Genomic DNA, 23,722 nt, shown 5'->3' on the forward strand with positions numbered 1-23,722 from the left:
GCTCTCTTTGGTCTGTGCTTGTTTTTTATTCACCGAGATTTTTGCTCCGGTGTCCACCAAAATTCTATAGCCACTGTTAGAGTCGGTTATAGCTAGGCGGTTAGACGGATGAACAGCACAGCGTTCCGTCTTATTCTGCGTCGAATCTAGTTTTCCGACGGTTGTCTATAGGAGCGCGGCATGTCACATTTGTATGCCTTTTCTTTATATTTGCGATGATATAATATAAATAATAGTCATTTTTCTGACTATGCAATGACCGTAGGTGCGAATTTGACCTAGATCGGTAGTTGCTGCGTCTGTTTGTGTGTGGCGAGCGCTTTTCGCGTATATCAGCAATTTCTGATCGCAGTGTCGCAATTAGTGACGACAGGTGTGCAATGACGTCGGCGGTGACTGTTGGCTGTACTTTTGTAGACAGCATTTTTGTTTTATTTTTCCAGTTTCAATTTTTCGTCCAGAGATTATATCCAGCAGGCAGTTGTGTTTACTGGGGGTCAGTAGCACGGCAGGATCCTTGTTGCGCAGTATTGCCAACGACTTTTATGCCTCTTGAATTTCCGAGCCGGTGAGACCCGCTTCTGGGAAGCCGGTGGAAATGTGCAATCGTTGGTGGTGCGCAGGATGCCGTCAGACAGAGATCTCTTGTTTGATCTCGTCGTTTTCCCAGGTATCGTCTCGACCACGTCGGCCAGATCACGTCGGGGTCACCACTGTTGCGGGTGAATAATAAGATGTTGCTGGTCGAGACGATGTATATTACTGATGATTATAAACTGACAATGTGTACACAGAAATAATGATCTTATATACTAAATAACAATAGGAAAATGTAAGGTGGGGTGACATAGTTTAGATACAGCAGTGCCTAGTAGACAATATTGAAATTGTCTTACTAGACATTATTAAATGCAATTATTATTTTGATGTATCTAGGTGGTATATAATTACTTGCAATATACACCTACTTTGTAAATTTTAAATATTAGGTAATGTAGGGACAATTATATCGTATCATATTATATACAATTAATGTATAATATACGCCGCTTTGTTTTTGATCGTGTCTGTCAATAGATCGTATGCAATCGAATATTTTATATGTGCATATTGTGTATACTTACATATACTTAATTACTTATATTACAATATAATTAATTTTTAATTTCTAGATTGCTGAACTTGAGTAACCTTAATTTATCATTCATTTATAGAAATGTGACGTAACAAAATGTAGAACACTACACAAGTGTGTAGTCATTGTAGGTCAACTTGTCACACAATGACATATCTCCTTCACTGTCTTACTGTGCGCCATGAGTTGTTGATGGCAATTTATATGTAAAAAAATTCGTATCCTATACATGCTCAGGGGAGGGATGTCTATATTTTTTCTATTTCATTCTGTTTCAGATGTAGCCTATATTCGCCTACTTTGTATTCATAATATAGTCATTGTGTTTAATAGTGACTTAGCTCCTGCTTCGCCGTGACATAAACACCTCATTTTCAAGCAAACTCGGGATGTGTAGACATAGTTTGAAGAGATAAATATTAAAGAATTTCCATTCATTTAAATTTTGTCAGCTTTGTAAGCTGAAAGATAAGAATGAGACAAATAATATAAATTCTTATTTGCAACTTAGTATATATAGCTGTACCCGCGACTTCATTCGCGTATAGCTAGGTAAATAATAATAATGAAGTAAAAGATGGAGGACAATATTTGTTTGATGTTCCATGGATAAGAATATAGGTGGCCAAGCAGGATTCTATTTTTGCATTGCGCCTACTCAATGTTGTGGTTAGTCGATTTCCAGACAAATTTACTTATAATTTGGTACATTCTCGTAGGTTATTTAGGTAATACACAAAATTAAGATTTATTTTTGTATATATCTCATACGTATATAAAGTTCACTCAAGAGAAAGGGACATTAAGATGACATTAATTTTTATACTTCTGTGAACATCATCGTTTCTTCAGTAAATTAGTACACACGTTTTCTGTATTAAGTAAATAAATAATAATAATAAAAAAAAATGAAGATATCAGATTTTGTGTTATGCATTAAAAGAAAAAGGTTTATTTTTCTAGTTAGTCACTTAATAAATAGCAACTATTTACGTAATACAACATATTTAATCAATAGATTTGAATGGTTCTAGAAATAAAACAGTTTTGTAGTTTCTCTCATTTATTAAAGATTATTCGTGCATACGTTACAAATAAAAATTGATCCGAAAAAAAAATTACATCCGTATACATGGTTCGGCGCCATAACAATAAGGTAAGTTATTGTCTTCGTCTTGTGTTCTAAATCAAAGGAAGTAAAAGTATTTAATTAGTAATTTTATATACAAATTTGATTTAAACTATTGAATTTTGAGATGCTCAAATTGGGTCGAGATCGTTTAAATTCAAAGTCGTAAAAGACAAGTCTACCACAGCTATTCTGGCAAATTTGGTTTGTTAATGGTAATTTTCAGGGCCGGAGAATTACTCAGAAATTTTACTTGACACACAAAAGTAGTTTATCTAGACAGAAGGCAGCTTTACGAGTGAGAACAAAGTTGTAAAAATCGTTTGATTCTATTATTTCAGTCAAGTAGCTTGTTGTAAGCTGTTTTTAGCAGGAATAATGTGAATTTAGGTAACAAAAATACAGGATAACACGCTTGTCATCACACATCTTAGTCAGGAATGGCAATCTACAAATGTCTGTATTGGTGTTAATGCAGCAAGGTAGGCAGTCATCTTTCTTTTGTAGGTAGGTATCTTGTTTCCCATGTCAATTACATAAAAAAGCAAAATTTATGTAATGTGATGTGATATGAGGTGTGATAACTAACCTGAACTTGGTTTTGTAGGGCATCGGTTATTCGGTATCTGCAATAAATATTAATTATAGTAATTTCTACGTAAATATTAATATCATAATATAGGTATACGTAATTATCGTAATATATATTATGTGACCATACCTTCTCCAGTTGTGCTATTAGACTCTGAAATGTTACAACAATCATTTCAATAGTGATTCGAAATATTTAATTTAATTGTAATGAATTTGAAATTGACACGTGTTGAATTAGTCATATATCTGAGATGTAATTATTAAAAGTATATTGATGTAAGATTATGTCACCAATTTAAGGAGGTGTGTGTACATGTCCCTTTTGGGTTTAGGTCTAGGACCTACTTCGTCAAGATTCTGGGAGCTTGAAATTTAAGAGACGACAGACAGAATGGAAGTATGTTGTTACAAGAAGAATAGATTTAGTTGAAGTGTAAAATAATATGGATACTTACAATAAATAAAAAACGGAGGTTTGATTAGTCAGTCATATATCTAAGAAGGTATTATAATCAGTTTATTACTGTTAAATTATGTGACTATACCTTGTGTAGTTGTGCTATTAGACTCTGAAATGTTACAACAATAATTTTAATTTTAATGACTGTTTATAATATTATTATAAAAACGGTGCAAAGCACGTAGGTACAATTGAGGGACGCGGGAATGCCTTATCTAGCATATACATAATTTTGAATGGGCATATGAAAACTTTCCATATGCCCATTAAGCGACATTGAGTTGGTGAACCAGTCGTATCATCAGTATATTCGTCGTGTATTCACGTTTCGGCTCCGTAAGATATAACGGATAGCACGAATGCACCTTAAGGCTTTGTGGAAGAGACGACGGAAGACTTGGGGGAGTTTTCCAAAAGCTGCCCCTTCCTAGTTGTGCCCACTCTTGGCATCTTTCTCAAAATTTACGTATTTGGAGCGTTTGCCCTAGATAAATGTACTTCTGAACAATTTCGAGCGGAAGTCCATTTATAGCAATCGGTTTCAGACGAATGCGATTATTGAACATGATCTTGATTTTACCTAAATTCATATTTTTTCCACTTCAGCATTCTAAACATATCCTCCAGCGCAGTTGTAAACAACTAAGGGGATATAACATCCCTTTGTCTTAAGCCATAACATACATAGGTGGATATGCTTAGTGCGCTGGTTTTGTCCTTGGATGGTTATTGTTGCTGGGTCATGAAGACATCTCAGCACTTCGATGTATCGCCAGTGTACATAGAGAGTTTGGTTATCCCATTTTCATCTGAGGATTTTCCACTATTAATAATAATAATAATAATCTCAGGACAATTCACACAGCGCCATCTAGACCCAAGTTAAGCTAGCTAAAGCTTGTGTTATGGGTACTAGACAACTGATACAAATACATAGATATTTTTTTTTTTTTTTTTCGTAAATGCATACATATTATACATAGAAAACACCCAGACCGATACAAACAATCATACTCATGAATACAAATGTTTGTGCCGTGCGAGGAATCGAACCCGCGACCATCGGACGTAAAGCGGTGTGCTAGACCGCTAGACCACCGAGGTCGTCGTCTATTGTGGGCTTATCGCGTCGATTTTAAATAAGCCGTCCAGTTTCTCTCTCAAAAGTCTAATAATTTTCTTTGTACGCCTCATCTCGCAAAATTTCGTGCCTTCATCCTCGAGGACATCTATTATTATCTCGAGTTTGTGGTTAATACTCCCTGTAGTTTCTAAAACAGCAAATTGATTTTTCACTTTAGAAACAACAATGGTTTGAAGCATATTTGGCAGGAGTGTCGTCTTCATCAGACGTATTCTTTCCAACATAAGATATTCAGTAAACCACGTAATAAACTGTGATCGCTTCCAGTTTTAAGTTCCCAGTTATCACAGACATATCTCTGAATATGCGCATACGGATAGTATGCACATATTCAGAGATGACATGTTAAAATTAATTCGATAACGTTTTCTGTCAAAGAGTCAGATCGCTGCCAAGTCCAGTTTCGTTGAGGCTGTTTCTTGCAGATAGTATCAAAGCAAACCCTTCGCTTTTTTAAATAATAATACAATAAATAAATAAATCAACTTTTTTTTCTCTCCAGAAAGTTGACAAGCATTTGCCCGTATGATTACCAAAACCATGTGGCCCATAGCAAATCCAAGGCTACATCTCACAGTTAATACGAGATACGAGAACCTATTCGACTCACTACAGATTTCAATATAATTATTTATTAGGAGTTTATAGACTCTTGATCTGCCGTTACCATGACCGCCGCTTTGGCCAGCAATAGTAGAGTGGTCCGGATCTAGGGGCCATGATTGTATAGAGCCTCTCACGGAATGCATTTGGCCATAATCGCCACACTGGGCACGCGAGTTGACAATCGCAATATACCTATAGTTTCTCGCACCGATGACGTTACTGCCCATCATCAGTCTACAATATTTAATATAATGTAAATTATTATATTACATATAATTAAAGGGTAATTAATGTTAAATTATGTGAAGAAAGCTACTCCAGATATGTTATCTGATATCGGAATATTAATTATACTACTTTTACTTATTATTACAAGGAAAAAATATCGTTTTTCTATCTGTCTTTACCTATTTTATCTGGGAGAGTGGTAAAAACAGATTATTAATGTCAATTATAATACCTTCTCTTGTAGTGCTATTAGATTCTGAAATGTTACAACAATAATTTTAATAGAGAGTTGAAATATTATATTTACTTGTAATGAACTTGAAATTAACACGTATTGAATAAGTCATTTATCTAAGATGAAATTACTAAATGTATATTAATAATAATAATGTCATATTATGTGACTATAAATCCCGCGGATGTGTTATTAGCCTCTGCAATGCTAGATCGTTATTTGTAAGTGGCTATTAAAATATTTTCATTACCAACAACGAATTTAAGTAGATACAAATCGATTTATTCTGTTGTTTATGTGGGCTGATATTTTAGAAAAGTCGATTGAAATTAAATTATGTGGTCTTTCTTACCTCCTCCGGTTTGTTGTGGAGGTTCTGGAATATTACAGCAATAGTTTTAGATGAAGCGTAAAATAACATGGATACTTACAATAAATAACAAACGGACTGAATAACAAATGACTGACGGTTAGATTAGTCAGTCATTTTGTCAGTCATTTATCTAAGAAGGTGTTATACATAAACAGTTTATTAATGTAATGTAAAATTAAGTGACTATACCTCCTCCAGTTGTGCTATTAGACTCTGAAATGTTACAACAATAATTTCAATAGTGATTCGAAATACTTAATTTAATTGTAATGAATTTGAAATTGACATGTGTTGAATTAGTCAATTATCTGAGATGAAATTATTAGAAGTATATTGATGTCACATTATGTGAACATACGTCCTCTGGATGTGTTATTGGCCTCTGCAATGCTAGGTCGTTATTTGTAAGTGGCAATTAAAATATTTTCATTACCAACAACGAATTTAAATAGACGCAAATCCAGTTACTCTGTTGTTTATGTGGGCTGATATTTTAGAAAAGTAGATTGAAATTAAATTATAAGGTCTTACCTCCTCCGGTTTGTTGTGGAGGTTCTGGAATATTATAGCAATAGTTTTAGATGAAGCATAAAATAACATGGATACTTACAATAAATAACAAACAGAGACGGTTCGATTAGTCAGTCATTTTGTCAGTCATTTATCTAAGAAGGTGTTATAAACAGTTTATTAATGTAATGTAAAATTAAGTGACTATACCTCCTCCGGTTGTGCTATTAGACTCTGAAATGTTACAACAATAATTTCAATAGTGATTCGAAATACTTAATTTAATTGTAATGAATTTGAAATTGACACGTGTTGAATTAGACAATTATCTGAGATGAAATTATTAGAAGTATATTGATGTCACATTATGTGAACATACGTCCTCTGGATGTGTTATTGGCCTCTGCAATGCTAGGTCGTTATTTGTAAGTGGCAATTAAAATATTTTCATTACCAACAACGAATTTACATAGACGCAAATCGAGTTATTCTGTTTTTTATACGGGCTGATATTTTAGAAAAGTAGATTAAAATTAAATTATGTGGTCTTACCACATAATTTAAGGTAATTTGAGGTTCGGGAGTATTAGAGCAATAGTTTTAGTTGAAGTGTAAACTAACATACATACTTACAATAAATAACAAACGGACACGGTTTGATTAGTCAGTCATATATCGAAGAGGGTGTTATAAACAGCTTATTAATGTAATGTAAAATTAAGTTACTATACCTCCTCCAGTTGTGCTATTAGACACTGAAATGTTACAACAATCATTTCAATAGTGATTCGAAATATTTAATTTAATTGTAATGAATTTGAAATTGACACGTGTTGAATTAGTCATGTATTTGAGATGTAATTATTAAAAGTATATTGATGTAAGATTATGTCACCAATTTAAGGAGGTGTGTGTACATGTCCCTTTTAGGTTTAGGTCTAGGACCTACTTCGTCTAGATTCTGGGAGCTTGAAATTTAAGAGACGACAGACAGAATGGAAGTATGTTGCTACAAGAAGAATAGATTTAGTTGAAGTGTAAAATAATATGGATACTTACAATAAATAAAAAACGGAGGTTTGATTAGTCAGTCATATATCTAAGAGGGTATTATAATCAGTTTATCAATGTTAAATTATGTGACTATACCTTGTGTAGTTGTGCTATTAGACTCTGAAATGTTACAACAATCATTTCAATAGTGATTCGAAATATTTAATTTAATTGTAATGAATTTGAAATTGACACGTGTTGAATTAGTCATATATCTGAGATGTAATTATTAAAAGTATATTGATGTAAGATTATGTCACCAATTTAAGGAGGTGTGTGTACATGTCCCTTTTGGGTTTAGGTCTAGGACCTACTTCATCAAGATTCTGGGAGCTTGAAATTTAAGAGACCACAGACAGAATGGAAGTATGTTGCTACAAGAAGAAAAGATTTAGTTGAAGTGTAAAATAATATGGATACTTACAATAAATAAAAAACGGAGGTTTGATTAGTCAGTCATATATCTAAGAGGGTATTATAATCAGTTTATCAATGTTAAATTATGTGACTATACCTTGTGTAGTTGTGCTATTAGACACTGAAATGTTACAACAATCATTTCAATAGTGATTCGAAATATTCAATTTAATTGTAATGAATTTGAAATTGACACGTGTTGAATTAGTCATATATCTGAGATGTAATTATTAAAAGTATATTGATGTAAGATTATGTCATCAATTTAAGGAGGTGTGTGTACATGTCCCTTTTGGGTTTAGGTCTAGGACCTACTTCGTCAAGATTCTGGGAGCTTGAAATTTAAGAGACGACAGACAGAATGGAAGTATGTTGCTACAAGAAGAATAAATTTAGTTGAAGTGTAAAATAATATGGATACTTACAATAAATAAAAAACGGACGCGGTTTGATTAGTCAGTCATATATCTAAGAGGGTATTATAATCAGTTTATCAATGTTAAATTATGTGACTATACCTTGTGTAGTTGTGCTATTAGACTCTGAAATGTTACAACAATCATTTCAATAGTGATTCGAAATATTTAATTTAATTGTAATGAATTTGAAATTGACACGTGTTGAATTAGTCATATATCTGAGATGTAATTATTAAAAGTATATTGATGTAAGATTATGTCACCAATTTAAGGAGGTGTGTGTACAGGTCCCTTTTGGGTTTAGGTCTAGGACCTACTTCATCAAGATTCTGGGAGCTTGAAATTTAAGAGACCACAGACAGAATGGAAGTATGTTGCTACAAGAAGAAAAGATTTAGTTGAAGTGTAAAATAATATGGATACTTACAATAAATAAAAAACGGAGGTTTGATTAGTCAGTCATATATCTAAGAGGGTATTATAATCAGTTTATCAATGTTAAATTATGTGACTATACCTTGTGTAGTTGTGCTATTAGACACTGAAATGTTACAACAATCATTTCAATAGTGATTCGAAATATTTAATTTAATTGTAATGAATTTGAAATTGACACGTGTTGAATTAGTCATATATCTGAGATGTAATTATTAAAAGTATATTGATGTAAGATTATGTCATCAATTTAAGGAGGTGTGTGTACATGTCCCTTTTGGGTTTAGGTCTAGGACCTACTTCGTCAAGATTCTGGGAGCTTGAAATTTAAGAGACGACAGACAGAATGGAAGTATGTTGCTACAAGAAGAATAAATTTAGTTGAAGTGTAAAATAATATGGATACTTACAATAAATAAAAAACGGAGGTTTGATTAGTCAGTCATATATCTAAGAGGGTATTATAATCAGTTTATCAATGTTAAATTATGTGACTATACCTTGTGTAGTTGTGCTATTAGACACTGAAATGTTACAACAATCATTTCAATAGTGATTCGAAATATTTAATTTAATTGTAATGAATTTGAAATTGACACGTGTTGAATTAGTCATATATCTGAGATGTAATTATTAAAAGTATATTGATGTAAGATTATGTCATCAATTTAAGGAGGTGTGTGTACATGTCCCTTTTGGGTTTAGGTCTAGGACCTACTTCGTCAAGATTCTGGGAGCTTGAAATTTAAGAGACGACAGACAGAATGGAAGTATGTTGCTACAAGAAGAATAAATTTAGTTGAAGTGTAAAATAATATGGATACTTACAATAAATAAAAAACGGAGGTTTGATTAGTCAGTCATATATCTAAGAGGGTATTATACAGTATATCAGTTTATTACTGTTAAATTATGTGACTATACCTTGTGTAGTTGTGCTATTAGACTCTGAAATGTTACAACAATAATTTTAATTTTAATGACTGTTTATAATATTATTATAAAAACGGTACAAAGCACGTAGGTACAATTGAGGGACGCGGGAATGCCTTATCTAGCATATACATAATTTTAAATGGGCATATGAAGACTTTCCATATGCCCATTAAGCGACATTGAGTTGGTGAACCAGTCGTATCATCAGTATATTCGTCGTGTATTCACGTTTCGGCTCCGTAAGATATAACGGATAGCACGAATGCACCTTAAGGCTTTGTGGAAGAGACGACGGAAGACTTGGGGGAGTTTTCCAAAAGCTGCCCCTTCCTAGTTGTGCCCACTCTTGGCATCTTTCTCAAAATTTACGTATTTGGAGCGTTTGCCCTAGATAAATGTACTTCTGAACAATTTCGAGCGGAAGTCCATTTATAGCAATCGGTTTCAGACGAATGCGATTATTGAACATGATCTTGATTTTACCTAAATTCATATGGAGATCGATACGTTGGGACGACTCAGCCAGGCCATTTAGCATCTGTTGTAGATTCTGCAGCGATTCAGCCATGATAACAATGTCGTTAGCAAATCGGAAGTGATAGATGTTCTCACCGTTAATATTGATGCCACATTTTTTCCACTTCAGCATTCTAAACATATCCTCCAGCGCAGTTGTAAACAACTAAGGGGATATAACATCCCCTTGTCTTAAGCCATAACATACATAGGTGGATATGCTTAGTGCGCTGGTTTTGTCCTTGGATGGTTATTGTTGCTGGGTCATGAAGACATCTCAGCACTTCGATGTATCGCCAGTGTACATAGAGAGTTTGGTTATCCCATTTTCATCTGAGGATTTTCCACTATTGTGGGCTTATCGCGTCGAATTTAAATAAGCCGTCCAGTTTCTCTCTCAAAAGTCTAATAATTTTCTTTGTACGCCTCATCTCGCAAAATTTCGTGCCTTCATCCTCGAGGACATCTATTATTATCTCGAGTTTGTGGTTAATACTCCTGTAGTTTCTAAAACAGCAAATCGATTTTTCACTTTAGAAACAACAATGGTTTGAAGCATATTTGGCAGGAGTGTCGTCTTCATCAGACGTATTCTTTCCAACATAAGATATTCAGTAAACCACGTAATAAACTGTGATCGCTTCCAGTTTTAAGTTCCCAGTTATCACAGACATATCTCTGAATATGCGCATACGGATAGTATGCACATATTCAGAGATGACATGTTAAAATTAATTCGATAACGTTTTCTGTCAAAGAGTCAGATCGCTGCCAAGTCCAGTTTCGTTGAGGCTGTTTCTTGCAGATAGTATCAAAGCAAACCCTTCGCTTTTTTAAATAATAATACAATAAATAAATAAATCAACTCTTTTCTCTCCAGAAAGTTGACAAGCATTTGCCCGTATGATTACCAAAACCATGTGGCCCATAGCAAATCCAAGGCTACATCTCACAGTTAATACGAGATACGATAACCTATTCGACTCACTACAGATTTCAATATAATTATTTATTAGGAGTTTATAGACTCTTGATCTGCCGTTACCATGACCGCCGCTTTGGCCAGCAATAGTAGAGTGGTCCGGATCTAGGGGCCATGATTGTATAGAGCCTCTCACGGAATGCATTTGGCCATAATCGCCACACTGGGCACGCGAGTTGACAATCGCAATATACCTATAGTTTCTCGCACCGATGACGTTACTGCCCATCATCAGTCTACAATATTTAATATAATGTAAATTATTATATTACATATAATTAAAGGGTAATTAATGTTAAATTATGTGAAGAAAGCTACTCCAGATATGTTATCTGATATCGGAATATTAATTATACTACTTTTACTTATTATTACAAGAAAAAAATATCGTTTTTCTACCTGTCTTTACCTATTTTATCTGGGAGAGTGGTAAAAACAGATTATTAATGTCAATTATAATACCTTCTCTTGTAGTGCTATTAGATTCTGAAATGTTACAACAATAATTTTAATAGAGAGTTGAAATATTATATTTACTTGTAATGTACTTGAAATTAACACGTATTGAATAAGTCATTTATCTAAGATGAAATTACTAAATGTATATTAATAATAATAATGTCATATTATGTGACTATAAATCCCGCGGATGTGTTATTAGCCTCTGCAATGCTAGATCGTTATTTGTAAGTGGCTATTAAAATATTTTCATTACCAACAACGAATTTAAGTAGATACAAATCGAGTTATTCTGTTGTTTATGTGGGCTGATATTTTAGAAAAGTCGATTGAAATTAAATTATTTGGTCTTACCTCCTCCGGTTTGTTGTGGAGGTTCTGGAATATTACAGCAATAGTTTTAGATGAAGCATAAAATAACATGGATACTTACAATAAATAACAAACGGACACGGTTAGATTAGTCAGTCATTTATCTAAGAAGGTGTTATAAACAGTTGATTAATGTAATGTAAAATTAAGTGACTATACCTCCTCCAGTTGTGCTATTAGACTCTGAAATGTTACAACAATAATTTTAATTTTAATAACTATGTATAATATTGTATAATATGGGGTAAAACCCCACAGACAGATTATACAATATTATTACAAGATTATACATACAGATTTTGTAATGATAATTAATTATTATAAAAACTCTCCAAAGCACGTAGGTACATTTGAGGGACGCGGAAATGCCTAAGGTGCAGGACGGTGTGCGTGTTGTTTCTCGTTCTTTTTGTCTACATTTATATTGACCATCTTAACTGTCTGAAAGTCAATCAATGGTGAAAGAGCGTTTGTGTTAAGGCAGCTATACATATCAGCAGGCTTTTCCTTTTAATCTGAGCAGTAGCATATACATTAAAAGTTATATATACTCAAAATACGTAAATATCAATGAACGGATTATGGCCGGGTATTCACTAATAAGTCTTTTTCTTTTAGGAGTCGAGCAGTGACCATTTTGATGTAGCCAGTAATTTATCTAAGAGGACATTATTAAAAGTCTATCAATGTCTAATCGTGTGAACTTACCTTGTGTGGTTGTGAGATTAAACACTGAAAAGTTACAATATTAATAAAATTAATTGGTATTTAAAATATTTTATACTTATAATAAATATTTTTTTAATAAATTTAAATTACTCATAATTTATCTAAGGTGATATTATTAAAAGTTTATTAATGTCAAATTATATAAACATACCTTCTTGCATTGTACTATTAAACTCTGAAATATTATAATGTTAATTTTAATTGATATTTGAAATAATGGGAGTACTTTCAATAATAAAGTTGACGCATCTTGAATTAGTCTGTCGTTTACCTATGGTGATATTATTATAACTTTCATCATCATCAGCATCATCATCAGCCCACTACAGTCCACTGCTGTACTTAAGCGTATTCCAAGCCACGACTTTGGGCACATTCTTCACTCCTTCTCATTCAGTTGTTATCTGCAACCCTACGTATGTCGTCGTTCCGCCTAGCTGCGAGGGGTCCAACGCTACGTTTTACGCTAATTTGCGGTCTTTTCTCTAGAACATATCTACTCCAACAAGCAGCCCACTCCTACTTCAACATACAAATACGAAAAGCTATGTCGGTAACCTTAGTTTTCTGGTGAGTTCCTTCGTTTCGGATTTGTTTCCTCAGAGAAACTTGAAATATAGCTCTTTCCATATGTGCTCGTTGAACGACATTGAGGTGGTGAACCAGTCGTATCAATAGTATTCATGTTTCGGCTCCGTAAGATATAACGGATAGCACGAATTAGCACCTTAAGGCTTTGTGAAAGAAACGACAAGAAGACTTTAGGGAGTTTCCCAAAAGCTGCCCAGTTGTATCCATCTCTTGGCATCCTCTCAAAATTTAACTAATTTAGCGTTTGCTCTATGTAAATATACTTCTGAACAACTTCGGAAATCCATTTATAGCAATCGGTTTCAGACGAACATGATCTTGGTTTTGCCTAAATTCATCTGGAGACCGATACGCTGGGACGACTTAGCCAGGCCATTTAGCATCTGTTGTAGATTCTGCAGCGATTCAGCCATGATGACAATGTCGTTAGCAAATCGGAAGTGAGAGATGTAATGTGTTTTATTGATGCCGTATTTTTTCCACTTCAGTATTCTAAACATATTCTCCAGCGCAGTTGTAAACAAATTTTTTTTTTTTTCTTTTTAGATCTTGCAATCAGTTACATGGACTATAAGCAAATGTGGTGTTCCGTCTGTAACAGGTAGAGTGTCGCTCTCAGTAGAACAGCTCCTCGCTCTTTAAAAGTCCTGTCTGACTATCTTGGTCAAATATATCACGCCTTTTCTTTCATCGACGCAAGTTTTCAGGTATTGTAAGTTGCCCAGCGAATTTATTTGGGTGCCTGTGTAGTCGTGATTTGTATTTGTTTCTGTAGTCATTAATTATGTACATCCATAACCATGGGGATATCAAGTAGTTTGTGGATCTCAGTTATTTTTATAAACCATGGTGCATCCGAAAGTTGTTTCAATATATAGTTTTGAACTCGTTGTATTGTCATTATGTTGGAGTCACTAGCAGAGCCCCATAGTTGTATCCCATATGTCCAGATTGGCTTAAACATTGCCTTATAAATGAGAAGTTTACTATCGATAGCTAATTTCTACCAAGCATCCAGTAGAGACTTCTATATTTATTATTGATTTCTTCCCTTTTCATCTGGACGTGCTTTTTCCAAGTAAGTCTGCGATCTAAATGCATTCCTAGATACTTAACTGTATCTTGATGTGGAAGTTGAGTACCATTTAGGGTAACTGGTGCACAATCGTCTTACCTAAGGGTAAACGTTACATGGACTGATTTAGTCACATTGGCAGCGATTTTCCATTTAGCCATTTTTCTACTTCATTTAGGTTTTTTTGTAAGATGTTCGAAGCTTTAATTGGATATTCGCTCGAAGCAAGTAAGGCCGTATCGTCAGCAAACGTTGCTGTTGTAATTTCAGTACTTTGAGGTAAGTCGGATGTGTACAAAATGTATAAGACAGGTCCTAGTACAGAGCCCTGTGGTACTCCTGCACGGATTTCATAAAATCCTGAGGTGCAGTCATTTTCTTTCACCTGAAATAGCCTATTGGACACATAGGACTTGAATACTGAATAGAATGTGTGTGGAAGCAAACATTTAATTTTATATAGTAATCCTTTGTGCCAAACTTTATCAAAAGCCTGTTCGTCCAACAATCGTCAATGAACACAGATGAACAATATTCTTTCTTTTAATAGGATTTTCTAATTTTGCGGCATACTCTATGAACTTGTTCAACAGTGGCATGTTCTTTTCGAAATCTGAATTGATGATCAGGGATAACAGATTTTTCTTTGAGAACATTTGTTAGTCTGTGCAGAAGGGACATTTCAAACAGCTTAGACATGACAGGCAGTAAACTAATTGGTCTATAAGAAGCAACCTCATGAGCCGGTTTACCAGGTTTGTGTATCATTATGATTTGAGATACTTTCCACAAGTCTGGATAATGTCAACAACTTAGAGGATATAACATCCCCTTGTCTTAAGCCACAACCTAGGAGGATATGCTTAGTGCGCTGGTTTTATACTTGGACGGTCATTGTTGCAGCGATGACAGCGAGTGCCAGCCAGTTGCCAGTCGATATAGCGAGTTTGGCATCGTTGAAGTGACTCCAGAACAGACTAGGACTCGAATGAATCAAAGGCTTTCTCCTAGTCGAAGAAAGCTAGCACAGAGGTTGGTTATACTTTTCTGTTTTCTGTATAAACTATTGTACTGTGTGAATGTGATCTATGGTGTTATATCTAATTCGTAACCAGGCCTGTTCCAGTAGTTGAAACTCATCAAGACTTGACAAGACTCAACAAGACAAGCTGTTGCTTGCTGCTGTTGAATGTAATAACTCTTGAAAACAGTTTCTCTATATGGATTAGCAATCAGACGTTGATAGTTCTTCAGTAGGGCTTTATCTCCATTTTTGAAGAGCAAACTAATAATGGCCCTACTCCATGCCTGTGGAGTTCTTTCAGTGACGAAAACAGAGTTGAAGAGTTCCTGGAGTACTGCAAGTACAGGAATATCACCAGCCTTTAGATGCTCAGTGGTTATCCCATTTTCATCTGAGGTTTTTCCATTTTTGAGGGCTTATCCAGTCTATCTTTAATATGCCGTAAAGTTTCTCTCTCTATAATACTTGTATGCCTCATCTCGCAAAATTTCGTGCCTTCATCTTCGAGGACATCTATTATTGTCTCGAGTTTGTGATCAATACTGCCTGTGGTTTCTAAAAAAGCAAATCAGTTTACAACTTTAAACTGGAATGCTTGAGAAACATCAATGGTTTGAAGCATATTTTGCAGGAGTGTCGACTTCATCAGACATATTCTTTCCGTTCCGATTGTAAACACAGTTACCACAGAGACATCTCTGAATATGCGCTTACTATCCATTAAATTAAATCGATTACGTTTCCTGTCAAACAGTCAGATCGCTGCCAAGTCCAGTTTCGTTGAGACTATTTCTTGAAAAATGGTATCAAAGTAAACCTTTCGCTTTTTTAAATAAATACATAATAAATAAATATATAAACTCTATCCAGAAAATTGATAAGCATTTGCCCCGTATGACTACTGCTACCTAAAATATGTGGTCCATAGCAAATCTAAGGCTACATCTCACAGTTAATATGAGATACGAGAACCTATTCGACACACTGGAGATTTCAACATGATTATTAATTAGGGGTTTTTAGACCCTTGCTCTACCGTTACCATGACCGCTGCCTTGGCCAGCAATAATAGATTGGCTCGGAACTACGGACATGATAGTATAGGACCTCTCACGGAATGTATATGCCCATAATCGCCACATTAGGCACGCGAGTTGACTATCGCAGTATACAGATTCTCGTACCGATGATGGTACTGCCCATCATCAGTCTATCATATTATATATATAATATAATGTAAATTATTATATTAAAATTAAAAGTTAATTAATGTTAAATTATGTGAAGAAAGCAACTCCGGATGTGTTATATGATATCGGAATATTAATTAAACCACTTGTACTTAATATTAGAAAAAATATATAGTCTATCTATCAGACTTTACATATTTTATCTGGGACGGTGTTATAAATAGATTATTAATGTCAATTATAATACCTTCTCTTGTAGTACTATTAGATTCTGAAATGTTACAACAATCATTTTAATAGAGAATTAAAATATTTCATTTACTTGTAATGAACTTGAAAATAACATGTGTCGAATTAGTCATTTATCTAATATAAAATTATTAAAAGTAAATTAATGTCACATTATGTGAACCGGAGGTTGTATCCTCCGGTTGTGTTATTAGCCTCTGCAATGATAGATCATTACTTGTAAGTGGCAATTAAAATATTTTCATTATCAACAACGAATATAAATTGACGAAAATGGAGTTATATTGTCGCATATGTTGGATGATATTTTAGAAAAGTTGATTGAAATTAAATTATGTGGCCTTACCTCCTTCGGTTTGTTGTGGAGGTTCTGGAATATTAGAAATAAGTTTTAGTGGGAGTCAAAAATAATGTGCATATTTAAAATAAAGAAAAACGGACGCGGTTTTATTAGTCAGTCATATATCGAAAAGGATGTTATAAATAGTTTATTAATGTTAAATTATGTGACTATACCTTGTCCGGTTGTGCCATTAGACTCTGAAATATTACAATCATATTTTCAACAGTGATTCGAAATTTACATGTAATGAATTTGAAATTAACACGTGTCGAATGAGTCATTTATCTGAGATGAAATTATTAAAAGAGTATTAATGTCACATTATGTGAACATACATCCTCCGAATGTGTTATTAGCCCCTGCAATGATAGATTGTTAGTTGTAGGTGGCAATTAAAATATTTTAATTATCAACAACGAATTTAAGCAGACGAAAATGGAGTTATATTTCATACATGTAGGCTGATATTTTAGAAAAGTTGATTGAAATTAAATTATGTGGTCTTACCTCTTCCGGGTTGTTGTGGAGGTTCTGGAACATTAGATAACAAGTTTTAGTGGGAGCCAAAAATAACATGCATATTTAAAATAAAGAAAACCGGACGCGGTTTTATTAGTCAGTCATATATCGAAGAGGATGTTATAAATAGTTTATTAATGTTAAATTATGTGATTATACCTTGTCCGGTTGTGCCATTAGACTCTGAAATATTACAATCATATTTTCAACAGTGATTCGAAATTTACATGTAATGAATTTAAAATTAACAGGTGTCGAATGAGTCATTTATCTGAGATGAAATTATTAAAAGTATATTAGTGTCATATTATGCGAACATACATCTTCTGAATGTGTTATTAGCCCCTTCAATGATAGATTGTTAGTTGTAAGTGTCAATTAAAATATTTTCATTATCAACAACGAATTTAAATAGACGAAAATGGAGTTATACTGTCGCATATGTTGATTGATATTTTGGAAAAATTGATTGAAATTAAATTATGTGGTCTTACCTTCTCCGGTCTGTTCTGGAGGTTCTGAAATATTAGATCATAAGTTTTAGTGGGAGTCAAAAATAACATGGATATTTAAAATAAAGAAAACCGGACGCGGTTTTATTAGTCAGTCATATATCGAATAGGATGTTATAAATAGTTTATTAATGTTAAATTATGTGATTATACCTTGTCCGGTTGTGCCATTAGACTCTGAAATATTACAATCATATTTTCAACAGTGATTCGAAATTTACATGTAATGAATTTAAAATTAACAGGTGTCGAATGAGTCATTTATCTGAGATGAAATTATTAAAAGTATATTAGTGTCATATTATGCGAACATACATCTTCTGAATGTGTTATTAGCCCCTTCAATGATAGATTGTTAGTTGTAAGTGTCAATTAAAATATTTTCATTATCAACAACGAATTTAAATAGACGAAAATGGAGTTATACTGTCGCATATGTTGATTGATATTTTGGAAAAATTGATTGAAATTAAATTATGTGGTCTTACCTTCTCCGGTTTCTTGTGGAGGTTCTGAAATATTAGAACATAAGTTTTAGTGGGAGTCAAAAATAACATGCATATTTAAAATGATGAAAACCGGACGCGGTTTTATTAGTCAGTCATATATCGAATAGGATGTTATAAATAGTTTATTAATGTTAAATTATGTGATTATACCTTGTCCGGTTGTGCCATTAGACTCTGAAATATTACAATCATATTTTCAACAGTGATTCGAAATTTACATGTAATGAATTTAAAATTAACAGGTGTCGAATGAGTCATTTATCTGAGATGAAATTATTAAAAGTATATTAATGTCATATTATGCGAACATACATCTTCTGAATGTGTTATTAGCCCCTTCAATGATAGATTGTTAGTTGTAAGTGTCAATTAAAATATTTTCATTATCAACAACGAATTTAAATAGACGAAAATGGAGTTATACTGTCGCATATGTTGATTGATATTTTGGAAAAGTTGATTGAAATTACATTATGTGGTCTTACCTTCTCCGGTCTGTTCTGGAGGTTCTGAAATATTAGATCATAAGTTTTAGTGGGAGTCAAAAATAACATGGATATTTAAAATAAAGAAAACCGGACGCGGTTTTATTAGTCAGTCATATATCGAATAGGATGTTATAAATAGTTTATTAATGTTAAATTATGTGATTATACCTTGTCCGGTTGTGCCATTAGACTCTGAAATATTACAATCATATTTTCAACAGTGATTCGAAATTTACATGTAATGAATTTGAAATCAACACGTGTCGAATGAGTCATTTATCTGAGATGAAATTATTAAAAGTATATTAGTGTCATATTATGCGAACATACATCTTCTGAATGTGTTATTAGCCCCTTCAATGATAGATTGTTAGTTGTAAGTGTCAATTAAAATATTTTCATTATCAACAACGAATTTCAATAGACGAAAATGGAGTTATACTGTCGCATATGTTGATTGATATTTTGGAAAAATTGATTGAAATTAAATTAAGTGGTCTTACCTTCTCCGGTCTGTTCTGGAGGTTCTGAAATATTAGATCGTAAGTTTTAGTGGGAGTCAAAAATAACAGGCATATTTAAAATAAAGAAAACCGGACGCGGTTTTATTAGTCAGTCATATATCGAGGAGGATGTGAGATGTTATAAATATTTTTTTAATGTTCAATTATGTGATTATACCTTGTCCGGTTGTGCCATTTGACTCTGAAATATTACAATCATATTTTCAACAGTGATTCGAAATTTACATGTAATGAATTTGAAATTAACAGGTGTCGAATGAATCATTTATCTGAGATGAAATTATTAAAAGAGTATTCGTGTCATATTATGCGAACATACATCTTCCGAATGTGTTATTAGCCCCTGCAATGATAGATTGTTAGTTGTAAGTGGCAATTAAAATATTTTCATTATCAACAACGAATTTAAATAGACGAAAATGGAGTTATACTGTCGCATATGTTGATTGATATTTTGGAAAAGTTGATTGAAATTAAATTATGTGGTCTTACCTTCTCCGGTTTCTTGTGGAGGTTCTGAAATATTAGATAATAAGTTTTAGTGGGAGTCAAAAATAACATGCATATTTAAAATAAAGAAAACCGGACGCGGTTTTATTAGTCAGTCATTTATCGAAGAGGATGTTATAAATAGTTTATTAATGTTAAATTATGTGACTATACCTTGTCCGGTTGTGCCATTAGACTCTGAAATATTACAATCATATTTTCAACAGTGATTCGAAATTTACATGTAATGAATTTTAAATTAACACGTGTCGAATGAGTCATTTATCTGAGATGAAATTATTAAAAGTATATTAGTGTCATATTATGCGAACATACATCTTCTGAATGTGTTATTAGTCTTTTCAATGATAGACTGTTAGTTGTAAGTGGCAATTAAAATACTTTCATTATCAACAACGAATTTCAATAGACAAAAATGGAGTTATACTGTCGCATATGTTGATTGATATTTTGGAAAAGTTGATTGAAATTAAAATATGTGGTCATACCTTCTCCGGTTTCTTGTGGAGGTTCTGAAATATTAGAACATAAGTTTTAGTGGGAGTCAAAAATAATGTGTATATTTAAAATAAAGAAAAACGGACGCGGTTTTATTAGTCAGTTATATATCGAAGAGGATGTTATAAATAGTTTATTAATGTTAAATTGTGATTATACCTTGTCCGGTTGTGCCATTAGACTCTGAAATATTACAATCATATTTTCAACAGTGATTCGAAATTTACATGTAATGAATTTGAAATTAACACGTGTCGAATGAGTCATTTATCTGAGATGAAATTATTAAAAGTATATTAGTGTCATATTATGTGAACATACATCTTCTGAATGTGTTATTAGCCCCTTCAATGATAGATTGTTAGTTGTAAGTGTCAATTAAAATATTTTCATTATCAACAACGAATTTAAATAGACGAAAATGGAGTTATACTGTCGCATATGTTGATTGATATTTTGGAAAAATTGATTGAAATTAAATTATGTGGTCTTACCTTCTCCGGTTTCTTGTGGAGGTTCTGAAATATTAGATCATAAGTTTTAGTGGGAGTCAAAAATAACATGCATATTTAAAATAAAGAAAACCGAACGCGGTTTTATTTGTCAGTCATATATCGAAGAGGATGTTATAAATAGTTTATTAATGTTAAATTGTGATTATACCTTGTCCGGTTGTGCCATTAGACTCTGAAATATTAGAATCATATTTTCAACAATGATTCGAAATTTACATGTAATGAATTTGAAATTAACAGGTGTCGAATGAGTCATTTATCTGAGATGAAATTATTAAAAGAGTATTGGTGTCATATTATGCGAACATACATCTTCTGAATGTGTTATTAGCCTTTTCAATGATAGATTGTTAGTTGTAAGTGTCAATTAAAATATTTTCATTATCAACAACGAATTTCAATAGACGAAAATGGAGTTATACTGTCCCATATGTTGATTGATATTTTGGAAAAATTGATTGAAATTAAATTATGTGGTCTTACCTTCTCCGGTCTGTTCTGGAGGTTCTGAAATATTAGATCATAAGTTTTAGTGGGAGTCAAAAATAACATGCATATTTAAAATGAAGAAAACCGGACGCGGTTTTATTAGTCAGTCATATATCGAAGAGGATGTTATAAATAGTTTATTAATTTTAAATTATGTGACTATACCTTGTCCGGTTGTGCCATTAGACTCTGAAATATAACAATCATATTTTCAACAGTGATTCGAAATTTACATCTAATGAATTCGAAATTAACACGTGTCGAATGAGTCATTTATCTGAGATGAAATTATTAAAAGTATATTAATGTCATATTATGCGAACATACATCTTCTGAATGTGTTATTAGCCCCTTCAATGATAGATTGTTAGTTGTAAGTGTCAATTAAAATATTTTCATTATAAACACCGAATTTCAATAGTCGAAAATGGAGTTATACTGTCGCATATGTTGATTGATATTTTGGAAAAATTGATTGAAATTAAATTAAGTGGTCTTACCTTCTCCGGTTTCTTGTAGAGGTTCTGAAATATTAGATAATAAGTTTTAGTGGGAGTCAAAAATAACATGCATATTTAAAATGAAGAAAACCGGACGCGGTTTTATTAGTCAGTCATATATCGAATAGGATGTTATAAATAGTTTATTAATGTTAAATTATGTGATTATACCTTGTCCGGTTGTGCCATTAGACTCTGAAATATTACAATCATATTTTCAACAGTGATTCGAAATTTACATGTAATGAATTTAAAATTAACAGGTGTCGAATGAGTCATTTATCTGAGATGAAATTATTAAAAGAGTATTGGTGTCATATTATGCGAACATACATCTTCTGAATGTGTTATTAGCCTTTTCAATGATAGATTGTTAGTTGAAAGTGTCAATTAAAATATTTTCATTATCAACAACGAATTTCAATAGACGAAAATGGAGTTATACTGTCGCATATGTTGATTGATATTTTGGAAAAATTGATTGAAATTAAATTATGTGGTCTTACCTTCTCCGGTTTCTTGTGGAGGTTCTGAAATATTAGATCATAAGTTTTAGTGGGAGTCAAAAATAACATGGATATTTAAAATAAAGAAAACCGGACGCGGTTTTATTAGTCAGTCATATATCGAAGAGGATGTTATAAATAGTTTATTAATGTTAAATTATGTGATTATACCTTGTCCGGTTGTGCCATTAGACTCTGAAATATTACAATCATATTTTCAACAGTGATTCGAAATTTACATGTAATGAATTTTAAATTAACACGTGTCGAATGAGTCATTTATCTGAGATGAAATTATTAAAAGTATATTAGTGTCATATTATGCGAACATACATCTCTGAATGTGTTATTAGCCCCTTCAATGATAGATTGTTAGTTGTAAGTGTCAATTAAAATATTTTCATTATCAACAACGAATTTCAATAGACGAAAATGGAGTTATACTGTCGCATATGTTGATTGATATTTTGGAAAAATTGATTGAAATTAAATTATGTGGTCTTACCTTCTCCGGTCTGTTCTGGAGGTTCTGAAATATTAGATCGTAAGTTTTAGTGGGAGTCAAAAATAACAGGCATATTTAAAATAAAGAAAACCGGACGCGGTTTTATTAGTCAGTCATATATCGAGGAGGATGTGAGATGTTATAAATATTTTTTTAATGTTCAATTATGTGATTATACCTTGTCCGGTTGTGCCATTTGACTCTGAAATATTACAATCATATTTTCAACAGTGATTCGAAATTTACATGTAATGAATTTGAAATTAACAGGTGTCGAATGAATCATTTATCTGAGATGAAATTATTAAAAGAGTATTCGTGTCATATTATGCGAACATACATCTTCCGAATGTGTTATTAGCCCCTGCAATGATAGATTGTTAGTTGTAAGTGGCAATTAAAATATTTTCATTATCAACAACGAATTTAAATAGACGAAAATG

The 23,722-nt window shown here is 32.8% G+C and overlaps 1 pseudogene; it reads right to left on the minus strand.

The window, feature by feature from the left end:
* Nucleotides 1-3,420: 3,420 nt before the first annotated feature.
* Nucleotides 3,421-23,475, minus strand: LOC131841382 (uncharacterized; annotated as a pseudogene).
* Between the last annotated feature and the right edge of the window lie 247 nt (nt 23,476-23,722).

The sequence above is a fragment of the Achroia grisella genome, unplaced genomic scaffold (assembly GCF_030625045.1).
Source record: "Achroia grisella isolate CSIRO2021 unplaced genomic scaffold, CSIRO_AGI_Agris_v1 utg16360, whole genome shotgun sequence".
In the NCBI taxonomy this organism is placed as follows: Eukaryota; Metazoa; Arthropoda; class Insecta; order Lepidoptera; family Pyralidae; genus Achroia; species Achroia grisella.